A 27280-nucleotide genomic window follows, 5' to 3' on the forward strand; every position below is an offset into this window, starting at 1 on the left:
TAGCGAAAACCAGTCCTCAATATCTGGTTCTGTCATCAGTGATTGTTGACATTCACTGTTTTATATCGTGACTTGTTCTCCCTTTGTCACTGTGCACAGCTTGTCAATTTGCTGAGAGATAAAGTCGATAAAACACATACCTCTTTCAGTATTGTAACATTCCCTCGGATATATATTATTCCAAGCAAATGCTGGTATTTAATCACGGAATATGATCTGTACAATCTGTTCTAAGTAAACTCTGCTATCACTAATAATAATTGTGCACAACAAACAGTAAGCGTCCGGACGATGTGCATCTGATCTGTATGCTGCATTAGGATAGCGTTAAGGTACTATGTGCCTCGAAAGTGAAAGACATAAACCTTTGCTCCAACTTTCCTAAATGAAACTTTCAACCATTCTCTTACAAAATCAACTATAAAAATCGGGGGTCACCGTGCAAGGTTTGGAACTAGCGAAACAAATTACCCACCATTTTGCGATATTTGAAATTCAAAATGGCATCCACTCCTGTGTTAACTCTATGGGGGAAAATCAATTTTTGGATTTTCGAATAGTGGACTTGGCTTGTGGCAATGACGTGACAGGTCTCATCTTTCCAGTGTTGTGTTGAGAGTGTACAGTTGAGATGGGTGACGTCAACAAATCCTGTAGGAAATCTACATCCCTACCACTGTACTAACCTAAATACAATGTGCTGTTACACATTTCACAATGTAAGAGTTAACAGTCAACGTAAAGGATGCGAATAAAACCCTGTCATTTACACATAAATTACGGACATGGTTTGTCTTTATCAAACCATGAGATAGCCTAGCTGGATACTGCTCGCTCCTAAAACTACCTCTTCCCATAAAACAATGCGATATCACTTTTATGACATTTGATCAACAAGTTCGCAAACGTGCCCCGCCTGTAACAGAAAATTCCCACTAGATTAACCATTCTCAACGTTTGTAAAAATCATGCTTATTTTGGATATGAACCAAAACTCAGAAATAACTCTTGGAATTGTGAGTGTTATTAAAACCAGGACAGAGAAGTTTTTCGTGGTCACGAGAAAATGTCTGCGGATAATACGATATTTTGCCAATCAGTGACTTATCGCTTCGATTCTACTGAACCTGCTTCTCAGCCAATCACACCCGATAATGACTTGGCATCACAATTATAGACGCCTCACCCAAAGTCTTAGTATATTATCGATCACAAATGGAAACAAGTGCGCTAATCAGCATATTCTACATGGAGGCTAAGTATTAACCAGATTCCTGGGCCACGATTTCAAACGTTAATGAATTGTGTCAATTGACACAACAACGATTTACGGTTGTTTGCTGGTTCTAGCGAATCAAATACCGTTGAAACACCTGACTTTGGTACGCAGAACAGGCAGATGAAGTGAGAAGGGCGTACTTACAAGTTGGTTGAAAGAATGGGTTTGTTAATGAACATTTTTCACATTGATGAATTATTTCATGGATGTAGTAGAAGGAAAAGATGTACATTAAGCTGGAATTATCTTGACGTACGAGGAGATATCCAAGTGAGCTATATAGCTGTATCTTAATGGTTCTGGGGAGAAAGCTTTACAAATGCGCTTACAGTAGTTCAGTACTCACAACACATCTATATGCATTATAGAAAAACTTGTGGCGACATCGTCTGTTCCAAGGTAGAAAACACCGTCAGCGAAGTGTACATTTTTACGATTAAGTGAAAGGCGGCAAACGTCTTCATTAGTTTCGCACTGTCAACAAAAAATTGAGTCCCTAGTAATTGTTTCACGAGTCCGATGAGACTCCGAAACGGAAATGCTAAATTTCCCACTTATTCTGCCTCGGAGAGAAAACTAACATATCTTTCTTTTTTTCCTACATTATCGGATATATAATGGAATAATCGAAATATTTCCACGAGAGACACATAATGCCAACCTCAGAGGATTTAAATCTATTGGAAAAAAACGCATAAATATCACACATCGTAGCTGCTAGGAACATCAATATTGTCGCGTCTCTAGAAAATGAACATAAATAATAAAGTCCTAAAAATAAATATCCAGTGCAGTGCGGTTCATCTACTTTGGATCAGATATACAGCTCTACGAGTGAATATTTGAAGCGCTCAAAACGATCGTAGGAAACTTGTATAAAAACAGTCATTTTATGTGTAGTGTACAGGATGGTTGTAGATTATGGACATACCACTGGGTTCTGAAAATAAGCTAGCTATTAATGACATCCCCCGTGTTGCTTAGGCAATTTAATATTTCATTGGTGCCACAACAAGGGGTTATTAATGCGCTAAAACGAGCGGAAGACGCACATTCACTCATGGTTTGTCTTATATTAATTTGAAGAGCGTATATGTTTATGGGATAACAGCTTAATGGCTCTGATGAAGATAAAATGAGAACGTATTGAAATTGCGTCCGGCTAAACTGGACTGAAACGCCGATGAATTCTCCATTTAACACCCACTGTATCTCAAGTTTCAAAACCTGATGCCATAGTCAATGACGACTGATAAGTTTTTTAGTATGTTTCAATCTGTTCCTGTCTGTGAGTCAGTCCACTTGTATCTAAGCCAGACACTATATCCCACGGTTCTATCTTTCTATCTTCTCCCTACTTCAATCTTAGATTCTTTCGCAATCAATTTTCCATTTTCTGTCTAGGTATTACTGGTTTTTAGGAGCCTCCCTTTAAAATGATCTTAATCTGGACATAAACAAAAAGTTAACAATAAGGGTTAAATATGACTTTAGTAATCCTGTGCTGGGTATTTTCTTTAAAATTGAGTGTGAAAATATCTGTCTTTGCTGTTGAAGAAGAGATGGCACTGATTTGTAATCGAACATTCATAATTAAAACTCAATACTACAAATGTAAAATCCGCTAGCTGGGCTAGATTCTACTGTCTGGGCGAGAGGTTATTGCCTGAGCTACATGTTACTGTCTTGGCTAGATGTTACAGCCTGGGCTTCATTGCTAATTGAAACCCCAGCGTTGTTATCCTCTCCGTTTCAAAAAAGAAATGTCAAGCTTTCATCGTATCCTACGGGGTGTCTTCACACGCCCTGCCAGTGTTGATGGTCCTGTACTAGAAACTTTGAACCGCAGATAGTGTGAACGGGCCCTATTGATGGAAACGTTGGATGCACACGTACAATATGACAAAAAACCAATGATACTAGACATAACATTTCCTAAAGACATATCAGCGATTTCCTAACCAGGATTAACGTGACATTAAAGAGACTGTCGCTGTAGCTTTTGACCTTTGCATTATTTGTATACAAGAAAACGAGTACACATTCTCCATCATCTCCTCGAGGTAGATTTATAGACAAAGTATAAGCTTTGAAAAACATTGTGTAAGCGTAAAATATGCAAATTTCTTGTTAAAAGCAATAAACTTAAGTCTGGACTAAAATTCAATTGTTAACAATACGATTGGACGCAACACATTAAAAGTCTTTTGTTTACAGATTGAACACGTGACATATGGACATAATTTTATGAATAGCGTATTTCACAAGCAGAATACACCTACTGAGAAACATATCAAAAGTTACGGCTGAAGAAGCTTTTAAAGAAGAACTGTTAGAACATGACCATTTATCTTGTCAATATTCATATATTTCCCGTCAAACCGTCTCAATAATATCGGCAATAGTGAGCGTAAGTGTCGGGAAGAGGTTGATTTTACTTCTAAAGAATTTTGTACATAAAAGCGTACTAAGTGCAATGTCAAAGTCACAGAAAGACGATCAAATTATGCGATATACGACTAACGTAATCATGACACTCGATGCTTAGGCCTAATAGTTTGGTTTTTCTCTTGACAGAATTCTTAGAGCATTTATTTAACCTACGATGTGTCCATAACAAAAACAATACATGCAGTGCGGTATGGGCCATTCATGTCCGCATCATCTCCATTGTCGAATTTTACAAAGAGATGTCAGCTTGGTCTAAAACATTACAAATCTAAACAATCCTGGACAAACTTTCTTTTACACGATTAGTTTCCTTATTAGTGCTGTCTATTTTGCTGTATGTATGTATGTATGTATGTATGTATGTATGTATGTATGTATGTATGTATGTATGTATGTATGTATGTATGTATGTATGTATGTATGTATGTATGTATGTATGTATCTATGTATCTATGTATCTATGTATGTATGTATGTATGTATATATGTATCTATGTATGTATGTATGTATGTATGTATGTATGTATGTATGTATGTATGTATGTATGTACGTACGTACGTACGTATGTATGTGTGTACGTACATACGTATGTATGTATGTACGTGTATATGTGTGTACGTTTGTGTATGTGTGTGCACGTATGTTTTACATCGCGGGTACAGCGGTCCTGATAAACAAAGGAAGACCCTTGACTAGTATTCCTTTTTGTAACATGTCATACTATTTTCACTTCCCTGTAATTCTTCTAATACTGGTAAAATACATAACTATTTATGTTAGAATGTAATGCAGTTTAAGAAATTCTCCCTCTCTCCATTCATATATCTATATATAATGAGACAGTTGTAAAAAGGAAGCACAGTGCTCAATTAACTATGCAGAATGCAGCACTGTAAAACATAAGTTAGTTTCAAGTACAAACCACGACTGATCGTAACTTAAAAGTTTTTACACTGCGATAGTCATCATCAAACCAGTAACTTTCTCACATTTGTTGTCAAAGTGATCTGTCTCTACCTGAGACAGTTAGTAGGTTCACGGCGTACCACCGCGTCGGCCCAGATTGAAAAGCTTCAGTTGAAACTTAACTTTTATAATTTATGTTTTGTTTAGCAGGACAATACATCGGTCTGCAGTGAACACCCACCTATCGTTTGACGCCCACCGCCATTGCAAAATGTCAAACACAAAACAGAACTCAAAAACAATTATTTTAGACTTCAAGATCCCAACATTTGGTAAAGCCAAAACTAGAAATCCTCAGACGAGAAAATATGTAACCAGTTGTGGTTGCGTTGTTCTCTGTCGCGCAAAGCTCATCTAAGCCGTCTTTAAGACACAACCAGCCATCGGCAATATACGGGCTTATGTGTACCAATGCTCACCGGCGTGTTCCATCCAACTTAATCGGATTTACAAGCCTCAAACTCAATCTTACCAAAGGCTGTCTGCGATATATATAATACATATAATTTCATATGGCCCATTTGATTCTCCTTTTCAGTTCAATTTTAATTTGACTTCACGTTTAATTATATCTTCGTTATTTCACATTCGGTGTCTAATGTGATAGTTTTACGTGTTCATTAACATATTGGAGACGATTGTTCCATAAATGTGAATCACTGAGTTTCCAAAATAAATATCAAGGATAAAAAATACACATATAACACGAACCAGGCCGAGTTCACAGGCTAAATACGCAGCGTTTCGGAGCGTTGAAGATTAAGTTGTGGTCAATACACAGAACAGAATACCAAATAATTGGCTGAAGCAAGATTCTCAGCTTGCAATCCACATGGTATTACAAATGAATAACGCGTACACAACATACACAGGTTTCTACAATACAAGCAGTACATCCCCCGTATCTTATTCCAGTATGAAACCTTGTCTTTTATACAAAGGTAAAAATCACTTCCTTGATATGAGATGAAATGTTGTCGCAAGCCCTAGAGGCAACTCCTGTTCCGATGCTATCGCACAGTTTCATAGAATATCACACATACATACCCTGTTTGTTTTTGGAGTCCGATTGCATGTACACGGAATTAGCGAAGGGGGAGGAAAAAACGCACAGATTGAAGACGATAGTGTCATCGTAATCTGTCCATATGAGAACGCCTCACTTCTGCGGAGAATTTACCTGCATGCCTTTCGTGTTTGTTGCATCAGGATATTGCATTTCCAAGAACAGCGAAAGACACACCTGTACTGATAACAAACCGCCCTAGCTTCCCATTGCATGAATCAATTTGCACCTTCAGCCAAATGGACCAGCCATCTAAATTTGAGAAATGGACCAGCCATCTAAATTTTGAATAGTGTTCTTTTTGTTTCATAATATTCAAGTAAATGAGTTTACCTGAATAACGGCGTGTTCCGTTGTCCTTGTCTTCTGCCAGTGTGCTGTGGCGGTTGTATTTCATAGAAGAAAACTGAGAACCTATTTTTTCATTTGCTAAATGTCAGTTTGGGTTATTTATGATTCTCTGAATTAAAAGTGCCTTGAAATACCGTGAAGTGGGCAGTGTGGTGGCGGTTGAACCCCGGGAAACTGTAGGTGATGCGTGGGTTTAAGCTGTGATCTAGTGCCGAGGGTGAACGTTCCCATGTCTATTGCCTGGAATATCTAACAGCCTTGTAAAGTTTATGATAACAATGAAAAAAGGTCAGCATATCCCTGGTGTTTTGAATGAAAAAGTAGATAATTGAAACAGTGATGATTATGGTGGCGGTAATGGCGGTGATGATGATGATGGTGGTGGCGATGATGTCAATGATGATGGTGGTGATGATGATGATGGTGGTGGCGATGATGTCACTGATGATTGTGATTTTAATGATGATGACAGCAGTTGCGATAGCGGCGACTATTGTCATAATCGTTGTTTCATGGCGCTAATTTTGCTCCCGCGACAAGTACCAGACAACCATTCCTAGAACTACTTTGCCAATGACACAGCGATAGAGTAACAATAACAGTAAATCCTGGAGACTAATTACACTAAACGAAGGACACATTTGTGTTTATACTGTATGGATGCGAAAACTGAGAAATCTTCTCTTCATGGAGAAGGAACTTTTAACCAAGGTCAAACAAAAATGAAACAAGATTTCCTTCTTATTACTGAATAAAAAAATATTAAGCACCTCGTAAAAACAATGGCGGCTACATGGTAAAACAATTTGACTGTTATCTACACATATGGCGGGTGTGTTAGTTTCTCCTTGCTAGCTATCTGAAATTATGTGTAGGGTTAGTGACTACGGTGAGGAAGTTTAATGATCAAATTTGAACGATGACCATAGTGTAGCAGGACCATTAATACCAAGCAGAGTTGTGCAAGCAACTTTAAGAAACATCAATAACTATATCATAGTTGAGGATTTGGAGATGCCTTTTTTAAGTTTGCCAAATTAAATGATTCCAAGCGCGTTTTGTTCCATGCGCACCAGTTTAAAAGTGAAGCGAAAATGTGGAAAAGTTCTTGCGATAGGAGAATTTATCCTGCCTCCATTTGAAAACCTGATAAGTTGCTATCGGGACAACATAAATCATACTGGATTTGCTAGATCATGAGTATCGCTGTACATCTATGTCAGGACAAAGTCTTAATCAGGGAAATTCAGTCATTTTAAGTCATTAAAGGTGCGATTTAGTAGACTTTACGCATGATGGCCTTCTTTTGTGTCTGGTTTTTAGCGATCATTTTCCGACGTGAAATGAATCAAGGTAGCTTACAAAGAATACACAATGCGTGCCTAAGGGATAAATGTCATCATATATCGTGTCCAGCATCTTTGCGTTTTGTAATCGAAACTTGACGGTTGAAATAAAGAAGAAAGGATACGCTACCTGTCAGTGTGAAAAGCAGAACTGTCTTCAGTAAAAATGAATAAATCAACGTTTTTTTCACTTTTCAGTAGTAATACTGATAACATTCTTCATTCGCATTGGTGGCAAAATGAATGTTCATAGCATTGAAAAAATGTCTGCGAAACAGCTTGCTCCAACGGGAAGACGTATCTCAACCGTACGGTGACTCCTCCATTAACTTCCCTGCTAAACTGACACTCACGAAGCGTACAGTTGAAGTGCGAGTTTATTTAGCGCAAAGTGGACAGGCCATAATTTCACCTCTCTCCATTTCTAGAGCTGACGCCAGCACACTTTATCAGCCTATGTGAACTTGGACGCCTTAGGTCGAATCTTTTAGTACACGCATAAGCTCTTATAAGGAATGGCAATTAGCTTTTGTCGGTAGAGGGGAGTGTAAATTCGAGTCCAGATATTGTAGGCAATATAAGCTGAAGTCGAGAATTGTGCCCCGAGATGTAAGACTCAGAGATATGGCCGTGTGCTGGGAAAGACATTGGGCAGAAGAGCAGCACGACCGTCTATTGATTTGTATAGTGATAAAAAATTATGTCCCCCGTTGTGTTATTGCACATTTTCAGTTGACTGATCTCACACGTTGAAGTCATAAAACCCTCCCTGAAAGAGCATGATCAGTCCACCCACCAGTAGGACAACAGAAAGGTCAACGCCTCATTAGTTTTAACTTCACCAAGTGTGAAGAGAGAACGGGGCGAAACGCAGCGGGCGGAATAAAATGAAATTAGCAGCCGAGAAGTTGCCCCCGAGCCTTCTCATGGCCGTACTGGAATAATGGTATACTTAAATGTAATGCATCAATCTTTCGTTTCCATGTGATGGCAGTTACGGCGCTTTCAGGGGTGAAGTTTTTTTACTACACTGAGAAACATGACAATTTCTTCAGAGCAACTATGTAGACATGCCATAAAGTGAGATATCAATGTCGATGTAAATATTCAAAAACTCATTAACATAAAAACAAGCCAATTACACAATTTTTGAACAACTACCGATCTGTCTCTTGTCTTACTGATAAATCAATTAAACTGTCTTAATTTGGTGAGATTAGTTGTTCGTTTTATGGCATTGCAACGTCTTGAAGGTAAAAACAGAAGGATAAAATTATTAATTAAAATCCTATAAAAATTTGATTCAATGTTGTCATAATACATAAAAAAACACAACGCGGGTAGAAATCTCGCTTATTTTACGTTATGAAAGATCGGAACATCTAATTATTCAGTCATTAAACGCCTACTTGTTATTTGACCTTCCTATGACTGGCAAACTTTGTAAATTAAAATTCAAAGCCACGTTTTTGACGCCTGTGCTAAGTTTGATTCATTTGTCCCTATGATGCTTTACAACGGCAAAAGAAAATGTAAAGGTTGGCTTCTTTTCGACTTTGAAGGGGATCAATTGACATGCATGACATTAATCTCCATGGTGATGCGCGTGTGGTATACGGTTCCTTGACGGCGTGATCTGGAGGGATAAAGTTTCCGAAATCAAAACTATTGTATCGCAGAGAATGAAATCTGAACCATATACCATATTTCGATCAAAATAAGCCCAACTAAAATTTCTAATGTTGAAATGTGAACCAAGGTAAAAAATTATGAAAGTTTCTTTTCCATGCATGCCACGATGTGTGAAAAACACACAAACATCTAGGCTGTAACGCATTTGTTTTTGCTTGGTGATTTGTTTCTTTGCAGAGTTCTGAAGCAGCAAAGGCTCTAGGTCGTAAAAGAAAAATATCAATTAACACGGAGATCTTGTAAAGATTGAAAAGATATTGCGCAGAGTATTGTACCCTTGTCGCTATGGTTACGAGTTGTTTCACAAGAGATGATCTCCACCGTGTTGCTTGCATGCAAGGACCATGTTCGAATTTAAAGATTGTGATTGGCTTAGCCATCCTCTTGCATTGTTGTTCGACCACACGCGTGTGCCAAGAATTAACGATTAAGTAAATGCATAGCGATATTACCATGGTAAGATACGACGGTTTGCCCTGCAAGACGGTCACAGGGAAAAATCTTCACCAGAGCGAGCGAAATGAATGCGAATTAACTGTTAGCTGCTGTCCACTGGTCTATCCTGGATATGTGCGTCCTTTCTAATTAGTGAAGGAAGATTTTTTTAAGGTAGATGAAAATATATGCGATGACTATTATCGACAAACAATGAAATAAACACAAATATAAGACGAATGACGGGAACTAAAACTTTGTGCGCTGTATAACAGTAATATATTCGGTTTACAATTCACTATCAAACAATCTACGAATATGATCATACTCTCAATATTTTCCAAGCTCCTGTTTCTCGACAGAGGACCCGCCCACACAACCCTGGACTTGACTGGCCGCCGGTCACTGTTCGAAACAAATCTGATTTAAGATGAAACGATAAACCGCTATTTCATCTGTCATACAAGATTTGACGGGGGCGACTTCGAAGTGCGAAAGGGGGTAGCGACTCTCTGGATGAAAGAAATCTGTGGGTTGAGGATTTTTCCTGATAGCAACTCGAAAGCTCCTCTACTAATATGTCAACCAACGTAAGTTGCGACAAAACCTGGTTTATAGTTGAACTAAAACTATAATATCGCATCAGTTTTCGTTCTTCAGAAGACAAATTCTCTTTCACTTTATCTATAATGCGCAGTAAAACTTGTGAAGATGACAAACTGACCGACAATCATTCACTGTTCGTATGTACCAAATCAGCAAACACGAAACTGTACTCGTAGCAGACGCAATGATGAAGACGTTGCCCCGAGTTGCAGCATAAAGCAATCGTGTATTTTCGCCGTCTCAGAAGAAATTTAAGTCTTCTGTACTTCTGCCTTTGTTATCTTGTTACATTATAAGAGTGCATACATCGGGTTGACGTCGGGTTGACGTCCTTACAGAAGATTTTCGCATACAGTGTTTTCGTTGAACATATATGCCTAGCGAAGACATTTTAGGAAAGTCATTTTGAATACAAATAACACAGTATTTAGAAGTAAATGATTTGGAAACCCTCCTAACCATCTCTTGTATAACCTAACCAGCTCTGTTACTATGCCAGAAGTAGTACAACCATACACTCGAAGTTTTTCAATGTTATGGATAACTGAAGGCTTGTCAAGGTTTGTAAAACCGTGTTGACTAATATCAAAGTCTTTACACTTGGATCTCACTAATAAAAATGAATTAAGAATATGACCGTACATACCGTATAACGACGCTCTCCTATCAAACGTAAAGTGTTAGAAATCACAGCTTCATGTCAGTGGATGTTGTGAAAAAGAAGTGTCCCCTCGCCCATCTACTGATAGGTTGTCGATAAACTCGCACTCAGCGAGTTACACGTCACCGTCTCCATGACGACGTGTATTATTAAATATACATATGAACAAACTCTGAACCCAATGATATGCCTGTTCAATGAAATCTCATTGGTCTTCTTCGTCTAATCGCTTTGAGATAAAAAATCGCCAGCAACTGTTCAATTTCTCGCAACCAACATATTTAATTTTAATTGGATATTGCCTTATGTAAATCTTTCCGGAATAAAAAGTTGTCCTAAATGCTGTGATCTCGACTTGATAGGGATCAATTGCTAAACCCTGGCTTATTTCATTGATCTGATCTGAAGATTATGCATAGCTTGAAAATTGTTTTCCGACGGACTTTCCGATGCTGATTAATGCATGGTTTTGATTTATATCACTTTTGTTTGATCTATTACAAAACACCCATCGGTCAAATATGGTAAGTATGAATTACGGCTCAAGTGGCGATTCAGGATGGACGGCAAATTAAAAGCCTATTGCACTTGATGCCAGAGACGATATGTCAAAGTTGAGAAATCTTTTCTTTCGCGGCATTAGATACGCTTATCGCGATCACCTTTTTTATTCAATTTCCTGGAATACAGATACGATTTTAAAAGATACGCTTTACGTATATTTAGTACAGATACCTTCAATACCGGGTAACCCGGATGTATACACCTACAGTAAAGGAATGCAAGAGAACACTCTCTTGTCAGATTTCCCACCAGTTTATATTCCTACCGAACAGTAAACGCAACTACCAGTATCCTATGTTGTTCACGGTTCTATGCATTAGAGATGGAGGCAACAGGTGAATAACCTGTAGTGCTAGTGCTTACACGATCCTGGTAAGAGATAGGGATCGTTTCCAAGTTTGTTAAGGTTTACGTAAGTTGTAATAAACAGCGTCATCGGTTTCATCAGGAATAAAGATACCAATTAACGAAGAGCGACACCCTGGCTGTAAATTATGTGTAAATGCTTCAAGTAGATAACTTAAAAGCCTTTAAGCTAAGTAAATCTGCTATTAACGTTAACACGCCTCATTTAATTCGATTTGAAAGATCCCAGCGAGAAAACGTTCAGATAGGCAATGCAGCGGAAGTGTATTTTCTCTCTTTCTGTTGGTTAATGTCATTTGTGAGAAATGGTCTCTGCATGGTTTATCGTCTTTGTGTGGCTGATACAAATCGAATTTGACTTCTGTTGCAATGTGTTGCTCGGCGTCTCTCTCCTGGTATAAATCTGACGTTTTCTATGCCTGTTACAATGTACAACGCCGTGTTTGGCACACACAGACCTTGGCGACATCCTCATAATGATCTCTTTATGTTTCCAGTTACAGTAACAATTTCCAATTTCCCCCATTTTCTTAAAAGTATAGTTATTCATAACAAGTGACGAACACTACCGAACGGTTCCTTTGTTCACAGTATTTGTTTGACAGTTTACACACTTCTCGTTCATACGAAACACGTTCACTCCCCACGACACAACAGTAAGTCATTGTTTAATGGTGTTTGGCAAGGATATTATATCTATATGACTAATGGAGATCATATTCCATGAAACAGTATCAGGCTGATATCTCGGACTTTTAATTGTCAACTTAACAACTAATTCACCCTGTGAAATTATTACAACCGAGATTGACAAATATAACGATTACAAAATATAGCAATACATTGTAGCCGATGGCTCTTCACTTGTTCAAATTACAGTGAGAGGAACTAGCATATAGTGTTTTATCACATTGTTTAAGATATATTTCGAAAAGAACATGTGAACTGTATATATATTATACAAGGTTATAGCCTATGGATAGATGATATATATCGTCGATACGACATACACTTAGGCCTAATAGATACATACGCAGATAGAATTCGAATGATATATTCCGTACATAGATACACAGATACACAGATACATAGATACATACATAGATAGATACATACATACATACATAGACACACACATACATACATACATACATACATACATACATACATACATACATACATACATACATACATACATACATACATACATACATACATACATACATACATACATACATACATACATACATACATACATACATACATACATACATATATACATACATACATACATACATACATAGACAAGCATATAGACAGACATAAAGACAAATGAATAGGAAGCGGTAAAAATAACAGGCATAAATTTTGACAGGGAGGGGAGAAGGAAAGTGTTTTATGTTGTCCGGCATTGAAGTGAATTGAAATTGCCTAAACGATTGTGAGGGCTTTATCGTGTTGACTCAAGGAATATTCACACTTCACATCTGTAGAGTTGCGTTTGACATTCTACTGCATTTTTGTAATCATGTTGTCATAATATCAATAAACCGTCAATAATGTATCTTTCATGTATTCCTAATTAGTTTATAGGTCCAGCCCAATGGACCGAATCCCTTATGAATCTTTGACAAGGAAATTAAACAACTTAGTTTCTAAAACGCAATATACATGTGTTGTGAATCTTGCCTCAGAGGTAAATGGAAAATGAGACATATTTAACCCGATCAAATGGCCTTGGTTCGTGCTTCTTTGACAAACAAACGAGGAAGTGCCATTTCCATTGTGTATTGAGCGCGCATGGTTTTGACAAATTACAGCAGATTACATCTTCCTCCGGTGTCGTTGATTAGAATCACAGGTCGGAAGTACATGTCACCCAGTGCGCTTAGCTGAGGCGCAAAGGGACCGAGAGCGAAGCGGCTGCTTATTGAAGCTTATGCCGTTATTAAAGCTTATGAGAACCGCAATAGCCCAGCATCATCCTCTTACTCGGACCATTAATAACATTCGCTGTCAATTAAGGGGCTTTTACGGAGTCATCTGGGGGCGCTGTCCCAAAACCTAAATGTGAAAGTAAAGACCAAAATGGCGCCAAGATATTGTCAGACACTGAGGCGGCGCACGAAAACGGTAATAGCAGTTAAGAACTTAACTTATATAAAGCTAAGAAGTTTATGAATTTTGCTAAAGACGTCTTTTTCTGAGTCCGTCGTGACTAGAGGCACTACCTACCGGAAACTGAGTGGCAGCCATCGGTCATCAACAGTATGATAACTGACCAATTAGAGAATTAATATTTGATGCAAAAAAAAAAAAAGAATTTGAATACTTTAGTTAATTTACGTTTTGCTTTTAAAATAGAGATATATCCGAGCAACCTTATTTGAAATCAATATCAAATAAAAATCACATTTTGGCACAAAATAAATAATTGACGTGGTGGACTTGGCGCATGAACAATACCAGTAGAAAATGCCGATAAATGCATACTAAATTATTTGACGAATATGCGCCAGTATCTATAGCCGCAATACTGTCCATTTTTCATCGTTCACAAATTTGTTAGCATAAAAATATTAACGTTGCATTACAAAACGCGATTGGTACATGCGCCAGACTGTGAATTGTTTGCCAAATAGTGAATACGATGGCACAAATTGCAATTCTGAACGCGGTTAAGTGCAAATTTAAAGTAAATTTTCTTTGAAGAAACCGTGGAACAAACTTTTATGTGATTTTGTCGAATTGTAGACGCGGTTTGAGCGTATGCTGTTCTCAGTGGTTTCGAAGACTAAGAGCAGTCAACCTTCAATGGAGTAGTTATGTTTAATGTTATGGCATTATGCTCCCAGGTTCCCAACAATTTCTCAGTGGATATCACTGTAATAAAAGCTACATTTTTATGCTCTTTACATGATTGAGTCTTCTAGCTTATCTGCTCAGAGGCGTTTCTACGCAGCTGAAATTAGTCGTGTTCGTCTAGAATTTATGAAATCGATCGACACAACTACCTAATACTGCAATTATACCTTAGCCAAACGAAATGACTTGAAATTCTCCTGAAAGGTTATCGATTGAGTAGACGATCAGACGATATGATACAGCCTTGACAATTGTCATTGTAGCCAGGCAATGTCAGATCATTTAATATCTCTCTTAAAAGCGTTTTTTTTTCAAATACATTTCAATTGAGCTGTCTGTATGATAGGGCATTGGAAGGTATCAACTGAACTATCGATAGAAATTACATACATCATATCAAGTTCTTTCCGTCACATATTTTAATGATTGGATGTGAGAATACGAATATTCGTGTTAACATGAATACTCGCGTGCGCGCGTGTATGTATGTATGTATGTATGTATGTATGTATGTATGTATGTATGTATGTATGTATGTATGCATGTATGTACGTATGTATGTATGTATGTATGTATGTATGTATGTATGTATGTATACAGGTAGGCAGGTAGGTAGGAAGGTAGGTACATGAAGGTAGGTAGGTAGGCAGGTAGGTAGGCAGGTAGGTAGGTAGGTAGGTAGGTAAATAGGTAGGCAGCCGGGCAGGCAAGCGGGTAGGCAGGTAGGAAGGAAGGAAGTTATGCATGCATACGTATATGCATCTGTGGATGTTTTGTGCATGTGTAACATACTGTAGTGCAGGCGGTTAAAAGCTGTGATACTCCCGCGTAGAAACTATTGAAAGTGAAGTGATTTTAAAAGCAAAGAACATCCCGAATATCTTAAACCTGCCGATTAGTTATTTGGATGTTCTGAGTTCTAAAAGTAAAAAAAGAAGCACTGGTAAATGATATAAAACATGCTGTGACAAGTAAATAATTAACGATAAATGCCTCTGGCATGGGATAGCCCTTCTGTCCTATCTGCCCACGATCGTTGAAATATATCATTGTGCGGGCGTACACTGGATGCAAGTTTTCGTCGAAAACGAAACCAAAAGCAGAGATTAGTGTCATTGTAGGATTAGGCCTGAAGCAAAAATTTGAAGTCACAAAACATATTTTTCGTAAGTAAAGTTCGGAAGTCGGAGTGAAATCCATAAACCGTCTGGGATATCGACACTGAAACACCAGAGAGGATATCAAGTAGAGAGATCCAAGTTGTTCTGGTACCGCTGTACAGCAATACTGACCAAGAAATTACCTTTCCTGTCAAAGTATTTGAATTTTAACACTTAGTGTTTGAGGCATGTATGTCCAGAACACAATGTAAAACCTTAATTGTGCGATGTGTGTTCAAAGTTTGTTTTCCGGCTTCCTCTCTCTCTCTCTCTCTCTCTCTCTCTCTCTCTCTCTCTCTCTCTCTCTCTCTCTCTCTCTCTCTCACGCGCGCGCACACACACACGCACAAAGACACAAAACACAATGTGTTATTCAATATGTAATAAATGAAATTTTAAATGGATGGATTTAATACTAAGTATCGGTAATTCATGCCAGCAATGATGTGAGAACCTGTGTGACAAGCTGTATCACTTTTCTTTATTTTAACAGCTTCTAAAAAAGCTAATCGCGAACTGTGAGGCAAGTGGTGCAGATGATGTGTCAGGTTGTACATGTAGGATACTTTACATCTATTTGACAAAGAGATAAATCAATTAAAGCAGCACGCTTTATTGTAGGTTCACTGCGGCTTTCAGGAGACGAAATAACATTTTAAGAGGCACAGTGAAAAAGTGGCAAAAGAGATGCACGGACTGGCAGGCGGGTTGGCAGTTGGACAGACAGAACAGACAGACATTCAGAGAAAGACGAGAAAGCGAAGGACGTAACGATCAGCATTTCTTGCTCAAGTAAGGCACTCTATTCATGTCTTCTACACTTTTTGTCTGCTTAAAATAAAGTAGGACGAGTGCAAATGTTCTCGTTTATATTTTTTTTCAAACGTTGCAACATAAGGTCAACAAGGTTAACCAATGTTCTCACCGGCATTTCACTACGCGAGTACAGAACGCGCCTGTCATTAGCACGTGTTGGAAGTGTGCCTCAGAGTTGTGAAAATCCACTTGAGTCTATAGGTTAATGTTTTTGACCCTTTAGGCAAAATTTGTCACATGCTAGGTCCAAGAGATAGTCGGCGAGTCTTGGAGAGTATACTGAGCAAATGGCATTCGATGATTACGAGTCTTTGCCATTTTACGGCCAAAACTAACAGCTGTAGGCAGACAGTTAATAGAGCCTCGTACACCCAAACTTACAACCGACTTCAATATGGCTGCGGGAAACAACGGGATGCGATTTATAGTATGTCAAAACTTACATTCAAGATGTCTTGCCAGATGGCCATGGCTCTTGTCTTCTTGTGCATGGGGGTAGACTGATTTTCCAATACTACTTGATGGCGTTCTCAAATGTTTTCGAAAGGTCGATCGGAGACACAAATACTTAGGTAAAGCTTGAGAGCACGTAATTCTGGATTTCAGGCCCTAACATTTGTTCTTCCTGCGTGCCTTTTCTATTCGCAGATTAGCCGGGTGTCAAGTGAAAAGCTGGCGCTTCTCCACACAATGGCGCCATGATCATTTGTTTTAAAAGTACTCTACCGTTATTAGCACATTTTGACTGTGGACACATTCCCTATATAGTATTGTGAATATAGTTCCAAGAAACTGAGATATCGCCATCAAACACAACATTTTGCGACACTTAACAACACTAATTATATATTTAACGATACCCGTACAGATTAAAACATTGCAATGAAACGTTAAAAAATATATTACTTGGATTCTGTATTTTAACATGTGTATGCTACAATCTCTTTCTGTTTCATAACATTTTTGCCAAGAGAGAACACTGAAGGGAAGCAATCACGAATTATCTTCTACATTGCATAAATTACTATTATTAGTAAACATAATTAACACGATTGGAACTAATTTGGGATAATTGGATTTTCATATTTTTCAAATTTCTCAAAAGTGTTAAGTGCCGTATAGCTGAATGTTGCAAAAGTGCAAATTACTCATAAAAACAAGTGTGTAATGTGAAAAGAAAAGCAGATAGGTTTACATTTGTACATTAAATCGGCATTATTTCACCATCCAATTATCCCAAATTAGTTCCGATCGTGTTATATGTAAATATCCCTTCTTGGTACATGTAAAAACTTTATTTTGTACAACCATACAACAGTTTCCGGCATTTTGGCGGGAAACTTGGGAAAAACACGAATGGTGGGTTCACAACAGCTCATTGACCTACTGTATCCAAATGTACCATTAAAACATTAGGCAAGACTGAAGAACGCCTTGGGCAAGCTAAGCCCTGCTACAATTTATCGTAAGGGCATCTATCTGTTTGTTTTACTATTAAGGGCACCCTAGAGCAAGCACATTACAACAATATCAAGGATTTAACCCTCTAGTACATAGATGTGTCAAAAGTATCTTTGTCGCTTGTTTTACGTGATATGACTCAATATGAATTATCTCCGATATATCACTCACGGATAAGATCTGGCTAAGTCAGTCCCATCGCTCGGTTCAACACACGAGAAAAGACAATAAAATCAAATATTAGATCACCAATGACGACCGAAGGTATAATGCATTAAAATGTCTCTAAAAATAAGTCATGTCTGAAATGGAGTAGATGTTACCATGGGGAATTTTCTGAAGTCATCAAAGGTAAGAACGGCCTAGCTTTTTCGGACGATAAACCTTCAGCACAATGTTCCTTATTTTTCATTTTCGCTGAGGTGTTCTAGTGTCCCTGTGGGGTAATAGCTAAACGTAATCAGGTGAAGAGTTTGCGGAGATTTCGTATCCGTATTAGTGCCTTAATATCTAACTCTTGTGAAATCACGTAATGAAACACTCCTAAGTGTTCTTGAAGCAAAATGTACTCTTTCGAGGTTTTTGTATTGTGTGAAAACTTTGTGAAGTTCTTACCGCTCCTGTGTGTTAGATTGGCTCTGTTTCAACAATTACAGGATACACGACCGTTTGACCAGTTTGTTCTGTTTGTGTGAATATTAACAGTATCAGCTGATACGCCAAGTGTTTTTTTATTTCGCAAGCATCTCGGTTTTTAAGATTGTTAAACTGCACTGTTCTATTTTTCAAATGCAAAATAAGATATTGTAGGCTATTGCGGCAGTTGTTCACCTTTATTAGTGATATTCTCTATTAAGTTAGGTAGTCTTTCAAGCTCAGTAGTAGTAGTAGTAGTAGTAGTAGTAGTAGTAGTAGTAGTAGTAGTAGTAGTAGTAGTATCGACAATAATGATGATCATAAAAAGAATAAACATAATATATTATGATCAAAATATTATTATTGTTATTATTATTAATATTATTATTGTTATTGTTATTATTGTTATTATTATTATTATTATTGTTGTTGTTATAGTTGTTATTTTTATCTTTTTATTATAGATTTTAAGTCTTGGTAATTTAATGAGACCCTAAAACCTACCAGATATTTGGAAATAACTTTTCAATTTGTTGTTCTAGCAAGACACGTTTAGGTGCTTATGACTCTTTATAAAACATAAAATTTTCTGAATTGTTTTTACTTGCTTTCGTCATGGGTTCAACGTATGTTAATGAATAATGGTTAAAATATATTTTAGAGTTCAACTTCATTAGATTAAGCAGGATATGTACACCTGTATCCACCGGTAAAGCTAAGGCAAATGTGTTATCTGTTATGGTACGGCAGTGCATCGTTTGAACACTATACATACGTGTAGCCAGAAATAGACCGACGCTCCAGGACAGCGCATGATTACTATGCGGAATCTGGCAATGGGGCAAATCCGTGGTAATCAAAAACTAAACTATCACATTAACGAGGAATCAACGGATAAAAATAACATGTGTTTCTCCTTGTTCAATTGGTCGCTGAAAGGCCACGTGCGGACAAGGAGCATCCGGCACCGAACAGACCGGATTTTCGTAGTGAAAAATATCACCGAATGCAGTCATGATCGTACAAGAATTTACAATAATGATGTGGCTTGTTGCACATAGTACGTGGGATACGCGGAATCTGTATTCTAATGATTGGAGCCATTTTCGTCATAAGAAGAACAAAATTTTCAGTCACGTGACTACGATCTTTACATTTTGAATAAATGATAAAGGTGACACCAAATGGTGCAATGGATGAGTACGTAATTAGAGTATAAACAAAAGTCTCTTATCTGATCCAGACGTGATAAAATTACCCAAATCTTCAGTATTTTCATAGTTTATTGTAGAGCACATTATAAGCTTCACTAGAAGTAATTATATAATGGGAGCAGAATTCGATATAAAGCTACACAGGGCTAAATATCTCTGACTTAAAAATTCACAAAATATGATGTAATTTTTGTCGAGGAAAGTTCCAGTTTCGACGAGATTATTGAGATGATTATTAAAAAGCACTCACAATTGATGTAGAGTTGACCTAAAAAGGTACGCCCGGCCCAGTTTGTAATCTGGATGATTGACAGCATAGCTGTGCTTTATACAAAACGAACTAGCAAAGAACGGCAAGATTTTCTTTCATGATTAAGAATCGCTGCCCAGCGAGACATTTCAACTCTGAAAGACATTAAATCATCTGTACGACGAAAGAGCTTTTACAGGCTCTCGAGAGCCTACCATGTATCAGCTTCGCTGGCGGAGTGTAGGCTATAAATATTGTCCGATCGTCTTTAGCTCTCTGACGGAACATGTCGCGTAAATATTTGTTAGGTCGTCCACGAGCGACAACGTTCTATCAATAGGATTATTGGCTCTGATAGGTGTACAATTTTAGCTGTGCTTTTTGAGAATTTAAGGTATCAGAGTGAAACCTCTACTGTCATGCATTTGAATTTGTTTCATTGAAGTTATCTTGCACATGTCGCATGTGTTTTCTACATTTCTCTGCTAAATTGATTTTAGACTAAGGCGAACAAATATGAAAAAATAAGGCAATGAGACGAAAGAACATCTATTGAGCTCTTATAGAGCGGCTTCATTCGTTGAGGAAATTATTAAATTTATCTCAAAGTCGATTCGTTTGCGTGTTTACTCGACTGTCTGTCCGTCTGTCTGTGTCTCTGTCACCCCTTCTGCTCTGCCCATCCCTTGTTCTGTCTCCTGTATGCCTTGTCTCTAGGTGTACATACCCTTGTTAAACGGTATCTCTAATAATATTCCCTTCCTGTTACTTTCTAACCATCATCTCTATCTTTTCTCTCTCTCTATCCCACCGGATCTTTGTAAGCTACGTCATCGTAACAATTTATGACAATACCCACATAGTGTCTGACGTCCCTGTGAAGGCAGACTGTGTAGATCGTTGATAGACCTAATCCGCAAGGCACAGCAAAAGGAACCATATGCATGTAACGTTTATTCAAGGAAATGGCGTTGTCTTTCAATACAGATAACTTCAACGACCCTATTCCGTAAGTAGGACTTGATGATGTAAAAAGAGATTTGCAAAAATTTTCTCATTCTCGCATTTTTCCAGATTCATTGTCCTCATTCTTGAGTTTGCATGCAGATAATGTTTTTATCGTAAGGGACATCCTTCATATATTCGTACGACGAATCGGCAAATCCAATATTTCTCTATGGCTAAAAACGGGTAACGATGCATCAAAGTAGCATTTTCTTTGGCAACGATTTATTGTTTTACAGTGGCCTACTTGTATCAAAATGTGATCTTATGTGTTACAGACCGAAATCGAATTTTGTGATAAGCATCTTGACCTACTTGCCATGCTCAAAGAAACGGCATTAAGGAATGTGATATGTTTAGGTATTGGTTTTAGGACGAGAGTACGTGACTGAGAAAGGGGTTATCTGAAAAAAAATATTTAGTTTGCTAAATTACTCCTTGTCAGGTGTCGTCTAGAAATCTGAACCGGTAAGACACAGTACACAGAGACCACGTGACTAGGCTGCCATTTTGAATTTTAATATGCTTCTGAATCTATCGTCTAAGTAAGTAATGTTTATCCCTTCAACGGGACAGAAGCTGAACTTTTGACAACATTACCGATTTTTGTTCGAGAAACATTTCAGTTTTTTCATTCTTCAACCAAATTAACGCTGAGGCACACCATATCAGTCTTGAATGTTACACAACCCATTGTGTAGAATATGACACTGTGACGTCACTGATAACAAATAAATTCTAGTTCGAACACACAGATAGGATATATTGACAGCTGAATTATTATCACTTACACACGAGTTAGAGGGTGGAATTCGAACAAGAAGCTGTGTTTGACTTAAACAGAGTAAAAACACTGGAAAACGAGTCAAAAGTTACAGCAACAGGAGTTTTAACCACAGAGTAATATCAGACAGAGTGGCAACAGCTATTGTTTAAGGCGTGAAGCGGTTACGTAAGCAATCCATGTTTGCCTCGCCTCACGAAGCTCTTTGGCTCTCTTTTCCGAAGAGTGCCGACCATGCACCCTTCGGTAATTTCGGATTTTCACCAATTGTTCAGCGAAAGTATGTTCGACAAAGCTTGTGTTGTTGTTGTCGTGTGGTGCTGATCGGAATTGATGTGCTGGCGAAAACGGAAGTGTTTTGAGCTTCAGGAAAGTGGGTTTTACCGTTTTAAAAATTCCTCTCATATTTTTATGAATATATAATGAGTTGTGTTTGAACCAAATTTGAAAGTCTTTATCGATACTGTCTGGTTTTACTCAATGGTTTACGGTCAGTCATACCGTCTTTTACACGTGCGCCAAGAAAGGACATGTTTATGAAACTGCTGGCGTGTTATGTTTTGATTGGCGTGAGGCAGTGTTTCTGGCCCGAGAGCTCACAAAGTAACTATGGTTGCTACGCGACTGGCAGTACGATGCCATCTCGTCGTATGTTTCGCATAATCTCGTGTAATTATCAACCACAAACCAATCCTCCAAAAAGTTTAACACCTTTTAAGCTCATTTTAATATGAAAAGCCAATAGTATACCGAGACGACCATGGAACAAAAGGCATGCAAGTGTTGCCACTCTGTCTATGATATTACTCTGTGTTTTAACATAGAAAATTTACGGTCCCTGTCAAATATACTGATATTCAAAAATGATTTTATCGTGATCTACACACATCCCTCCTGAAACTGCAACAGCAGCAATGCGACAAGTGCATGAGATCTTTGTCACTGGGAATCCAACTTTCAGGGCTAGGCTATCCGTATGAGGTTATCAAAAATACAAGGACCGTTTTCAGATATGCAGGCCAACATGGCGCAAAATTTATCACTGCAATAACCTTCTGCTAATCAATCGAAGCGAAGTGTACCTCAACATAATTGTGCCATGTGACAACATACATGTATACACATTTTTTAAAAGAAGTTTACACCTTTCGGCATTTGATAGATTTTAGCCCATTGAATCGGCAAGACAAACGCCATGATATGAAATAAGCAGCGCGGTTTTAATGGTTTTCACCTTATAAAACGTTAACATTGTCACTTCCCACTCTACCCTCCGGCACCTTTTCAGATTCAAGGTGTTTGCTTCTTGTATCACGCGGGATGAATATTTTGCACCCAGACATGATCTGCCTTGCACATAGCCCTAAGCTATCTCTTAGAACAGGTTTTTAATATCAAATAAAGGATTTATTTCCCATCTCTGTGTAATTTTCGTTCCTATAACTCGTGAAAAGATGACCAGCGATTTGCTCAACTCCAAATCCCTGATATCTTAATAACCTGTAAATTTTGCATGGTCTAGAAACCTCTATATTCTGAAGTAATGAATACAGTGTAGCAGACTACATCGATGCTGATTTCTTTCTTCCCGGGAAAAATTATATCCGGTCTCATTTGTTGCTATAGCGAATGCATTGAAGATAGAAAAGGTTTTTCACTGTCTTATGTTGTGTCAAAAAACCGACGACAACGGTAGATATACATAAGCGTTCTCGATACACACTGCGCTGCAATTACACGTTCCTTCAAAGGATTGTTGTTGAATCTTTGTTAGCAACATGTCAACACAAGATTGGTGCGTAATAACGTGTATTCATGGAAAACCATTTAGAAAATGAAGTTATGGATGTTGTTGAGAAATCGGTGCTCGGATTGTTTGTGTGACAGGGCAAACACAAAGCCCGGCACGCTCCTAATCATAGACCAAAGGGGTACTTTTTAATTGGTCCTTACATTTGCGAAAGGCGGACATGAAATTTACATTCGCGCTAAGTAGGCATGTAGTTAAGGAAATTAGAAATAAATTGAGTCATGAATCGTGCGTATAGACTACACTTGTGGCGGGCAATTCACAGAGGGAGTGTCGCTTACGCAAACATGTTCTTCTTTGTGGAATAGTGAACTTTGCCCCCAATGGGCAAATACCTGACGGTGTATTCAAAGTTCGAAATCTCAAACGTGCGCATGAGTGACAGTATCATCGATCGAAATCGCTGTAAGACAGAGTCCAAAACTGACTCTGCACCCTGCAATTTTCTAAAAAGGCTTTTTCGAATATTTCATTTTTCTTAAGTCAATATACACAGCCTCAGTGCACGAAAGATGGACAATGTACGTACAGCTGAGTATTAAACACCATCAGGTTGATTTTTATGTATTAATACTTTACTCAAGTATCAAATTACACTATAAACTATAACCAAAAAATTACCATATACAGACTGTTGTTATTCACATGAAATATAGCCCGCCATCTAATTAAAGCATTCACAATAAATGATTACTTTCATAATTAAACAAATGGTTGTGCAAATGGTTGGATCAATTTTCTTTGATATATCGATCGGCTCCGCACATTTAATTTCCAAGCATGATATCGCCGACAGTAGACATTTGAAATAGGAAAATAGCTCACTTTCTGAAATCGATAGAGAAATACATAGATTAGGTGGATAGATGGATGATGGAAAGACAGCCCGCAGATAAATAATGAGATAGATAGATAGATAGATAGATAGATAGATAGATAGATAGATAGATAGATAGATAGATAGATAGATAGGTAGATAGGTAGACGTAGACAGACGGACATACAGGTAGATATATAGTAGGTATAGATGTTAAACGTACGTTATATATATATATATATATATATATATATATATATATATATATATATATATATATATATATATATATATATATATATATATATATCTTTCATTTTACTACATACAATAAATGTTGTACTGTCTCTGAGGAAAATTACTGATAGCTTTGAGTGTAGGCTAAGTGTTTCTTCAAAGATGATACTGAATAGCTTATGATATACAAACCACAAGTGTCGTCAATGACATGCGGTGTATCATTAATTGGTTGAAATCTTAAATCTGTGTGAAGCGGAACGTTATACAGTCTCGTGGATGACCTCAAAAGATAAGTACGATGTCTTGGCAAGTCTCGGTGCTCTTTCCGTGTATGCATGTGGAAAACAATTTACTGATACCGGAGCGAAAAGACAAATACGTGGGATTAACGAAGATGTAGGGTTTGAATTTCATTTGGAGATTTGTGAAATTACCAAGCTTTGTTATCCTCTCGTCACGGCCTGATTAAGCGGACGACAAGTTGTCTGTGCGTCAGAATTAGCCCCTCCGTCAGATTGTGCAGAGCCTAGTAACGACTGTTAATAAGCAACTGCTAATTTGAACACCATTTGTATTGAATTATAAATTTCTTTAAGCACTCTGACAAATCCAGTCCTCTTGCCTATAAGCACTACTGCATTTCAGACAGACGTCGATGCTATTTTAAAATATGATTCAAATTTTGTCCCTTAATTGGATGTGAATTTCATAGTAATTACTTCAAAATCTACCCTGTATGCACACCTTTTTCCCCTCTGGTAAACCGAACGTAATGTACTTTCAGAATAGGAAGGGAAGAAGAGAGGAAAGCCGGTATATGAGCATCTATAAATTATTCACTGAACGTCCCGACATTTGCAAGTTCATCGCTACAATAATTTATCATCTCCTAACTCAGGCAGCATTTTTACAACATGTTGAACTTGTCAGCACACACTTTCAGATACTCCAACTAAATATTTTACTGTCATCGAAATAAATAGATTTTACAGTAGGGTTAGAGAATACCAGTATAGTGAAAAGTCTGGACGGTTTCAGTTTTACTGGGATTCAGTACCGTATTCATGTAATTATGAAAAAAGTGCGTAATTGCAAAATTTAGAGTTTGCACAAATTCACGAAACTTGCCCTGGGTATATGTCATCTATGCCATATTATTGCGGCGATGAACTTGCAAAAGTCAGCGCGTTCAGTGAAAAAAAGCTGTCTCGTCAGAGCTGCAAAAGAAGACTTGTGAACTCCAGATTGTGCAAATATAGTGTAAAGCAGAAACATTGTACAAAAGACACTTGTTCTCACACCGATTTCAAATACTAGTAGTACAATGAACCATCAGCAAGATTCTTTTGTTGTTTGCTAGAGTCACCCAATATCTTTGAATTACAAAGCGCTGTCACATACACGGCGCGTGTCATATTATTGAAACAACATCCTCAACCTGGTTATTCACCAAACACTTTGAAAAGCGACACGTGACTTGCTACATCACAGTCATGTACTCGACAACGTAGACATGTTCAACCATTTCCCTTCGCCTGTTATTTCTCTAACGATTCTCCTGCCGTCGTCTGCGCCCATACGTGACAATATCCTGGCGGGTTACCTCCGTACAACTTCCTGTTGCACACGCGAAATTGCCAAATGTGAAACGTCACCCTCAAAGGAGTTCTCTATTCGCTGTTTAACAATTTCCCCTTGGTGGCTCCCAGTCGGCGCCACAATACCAAAATAACGTATTTTATTCTTATCTACACTGCAGAGGTCACTCGCCCTCGATAGAAATAAAACTTGTTCGCAGGAAGCAGAGCAGTTCTCTTTACCGGCATCCATGATTAGTTCTCTCTCTGGCAGGAATGAAACGTAAAGCGCAATAGACCCGTACGAGCTAGTATAGGCAACACCAGCTGTTAGATGGAGAATAAAATTCAAAATACTAAGTTCAACTGTCAACCTGTTGGAACTCTAGCCTTCCAATATTTGGTCTTCGTTTCATTCCAGATAATTCCTACTATACCTCAAAATATAAACATTTATTTAAATTCTGTCTTATTGGGTAACGCTGACTGTACTCTTGTCGTCACGAGGAACATGTGCGTAAGCTTACATGGTGGGTTCGAACCTGATCGAGACTTTACCGGATTGTATATAATTTTGCTCGTGTTTGTCTTGTCTGTTTGTCTATTGGTGCTATATCTTCCAAACAGCTGATCATATATATGAAATATACATGTTCTGATCAGTAACGCTTACTCAATAACTTGGTAGCGCATTTGACTTGCATAATCAAGCCTCATTTTCATATTTTCACGAATGCAGGGATATATAACGAAGTATAGGATAACGCCCGAGTACAAGGACTATTCTGGGTTATAAAGTCCGATCCTAGGATAAAATTTCGAGGCCGAAGGCCGAGACATTTCATGATGTCGTATAATTAAC

At 37.9% G+C, this 27280-nt stretch overlaps 1 protein-coding gene across 1 annotated transcript in view; it reads right to left on the reverse strand.

Annotated features, from left to right (window-relative positions):
* Positions 1-27280, reverse strand: part of LOC139144158 (uncharacterized) — a 134358-nt gene that overhangs the window by 12061 nt on the left and 95017 nt on the right. The gene's annotated exons all lie outside the window — the stretch shown is intronic.

Source organism: Ptychodera flava, chromosome 11 (genome assembly GCF_041260155.1).
Source record: "Ptychodera flava strain L36383 chromosome 11, AS_Pfla_20210202, whole genome shotgun sequence".
NCBI classification, from domain to species: domain Eukaryota; kingdom Metazoa; phylum Hemichordata; class Enteropneusta; family Ptychoderidae; genus Ptychodera; species Ptychodera flava.